This window comes from Theobroma umbraticum, unplaced genomic scaffold, assembly GCF_002168275.2.
Source record: "Theobroma umbraticum cultivar Fairchild unplaced genomic scaffold, ASM216827v3 scaffold_44.0, whole genome shotgun sequence".
Lineage (NCBI taxonomy): Eukaryota > Viridiplantae > Streptophyta > Magnoliopsida > Malvales > Malvaceae > Theobroma > Theobroma umbraticum.
Genome location: NW_018397255.1, coordinates 9,392,181 through 9,394,362, shown reverse-complemented (window position 1 = coordinate 9,394,362; position 2,182 = coordinate 9,392,181). Strand labels below are relative to the sequence as shown.

Below are 2,182 nucleotides of genomic sequence, written 5' to 3'. Positions count from 1 at the left end.
GAAACACGACCGATGAAAGAGGTTGTTCATCAAGCCATTTCATGATATCAGAGTTCTGATGTGCACCACTTTCACTCATGAGATTCAAAATTGGTCCCACCGGATAAACAGCCGGGTATTTACCATCAGAAAGGGAGTCGACCGCATGGGATTCAAGCTCCGAAAATGTATTTACCATGAGACCCTTGACTTCCCTAAGCTCCTTTGCCCCCTTGAGGAGCACAGTCAAAGTTTCGGGCTTGAACATTAGGGCAGGAAAGAATTTAGCAGAAACTGGGTTGACATAGGAGGGTATGGTGAACTCAGCGTCCGAGCCTTTTAACTTGGTGATGTCAACGTTTTGCTTATCACGAAGAGCTTGCATATAAAATTGGAAGCCAAGAAAAGCTGCACTCGAGGTGTAAAAAACATAGCTAGCAACACCAAATTCGTTAGCCAAATCTACCAAGGCAGTAAAAAACATGTCGAGAACGAACCCGGCGAGTCGAGGTGAGTCGGGCACTAAGCTGGAGTACTGAACTATTTTGGCGACGGCCTCTTTTATGTGGGGCCTCTGGCTTTGAATTATAGTGGTCATGAACTTGTTGGGAGGAATACCTTTTTGGGTTTCATCTTGAGGGAGGTTGATAAATTTGATGCGAGTGGAGATGGTATCAGTATCAGTAATGAGAGAGTCGATGTAGGCTGTTAGATTTGGGTCGTAAGGTGGCTTGATGATGAGGACGGTGATGGAGAGATTGGAATTGAGAGCCACCAAAAGCTTAGCCAATTCCACTGTAGATACCAAGTGGCCCATTCCAGGCGATGGGACGAATACCAGCTCTGCCTTCTTCATCGTTTGCACAAAAAGTCATGTAACGGCGACGATGAGATAAATATGCTCTCTTGGTTTTCGGTTAAATGTAGTTTTCAAGGCAATAAATATAAGAGTTTGATGTCATTTCTTTGCTGGGTTTAATGGACGTTTGATTTGTACGCTATCCATCCATTAGCCTTGGAAATTGGAAATGTGAGACTTTTCAAGACTTAACCCATAAGTAAAAAAGAATCGTTTTTGGTGGGGAATAGGTCGCCAAAGTCAATGCAAGTCTAAGTGGGAGATTGTCTCTCTCCAAGTTTGCATTTTCTATTACTATGGCAAATTGTTTATTACTCCAAAGAATTAAAGTGGGATAGCTTAACTTTTAAAAAATTGAAAAAAGAGATCCCCCGTCTGCAGTGACGTCAAGTTCAAATTACAAAATTTAAACTTAAGCTTTGATTGCTTGTTGTGGCACAATAGTATAGGTATAGTCATTGAAGAAGGTGACCCTTGGGTAAATAACTAGATGCATGCGGCACTCCTGCATTTTGAACAAATTCATATAGAGACAAAGCTTTCAAATAGGAAACACTTCTTTACCCAATGAAAACTGGAAAGAAAAAGAAAACAGAACACGCCTTTCCTGCGCAGTGCTTTCCTTAACCAATGATTTGTAATCCGACCATAATAACAATAAAAAGACATGCTCTTGGATCTGTTGTTTAAACGTTTTAGCTATGCATATTAGTTCAAAATACTCCATTCATACTAAATTTTTACCAAGTATATATTCAATCTTTAGTCAACCTCCACAACGTCCACCTACATTTATTTTCATTATTGCGTAAAAAGAAATTAATTTCGAAATTATTATTGTAAATGCATATTTTAAAGGAAGTGTTAATTAATTTGAATATGATGTTTTGTGTCCCCACCATAGAAAACGGATAAAGAGCCACCAATGGAAGGATAGGAATCTGTAATTGTTAAAAGTCCTTTGGGACTTTGGCTCAACTTGCCATGTTTCCCATTGTATACGCACTCCGAGACGTGAAACGAACAATTTGATGTGACAGTATTATATGATAGTGATGTGATAACATAATAATATTATATGATATTAATATAATAATATTAATATGTGATTGATATATTGATATGTTATGTTAATATTAAATAATAATATTAATATAATTGATTAAGAAAAAATTTAAAAAAAATTATGTCATGTTATATGAATTAAATTGAATAAAAATATATAAGAGAAAGACTAAATTGAATAAATTTGAAGTGTTTAAGGACTAAATTGAAAAAATTACATGAAAAATATAAATCTTTAAATAAATAATACATATATTTATTAATAAGTCAAATGTTTAA

General features: G+C 36.0%; 1 pseudogene; it reads right to left on the bottom strand.

Moving 5' to 3' along the window:
- Positions 1-4: 4 nt before the first annotated feature.
- Positions 5-878, bottom strand: LOC110429165 (UDP-glucose flavonoid 3-O-glucosyltransferase 6 pseudogene; annotated as a pseudogene).
- Between the last annotated feature and the right edge of the window lie 1,304 nt (positions 879-2,182).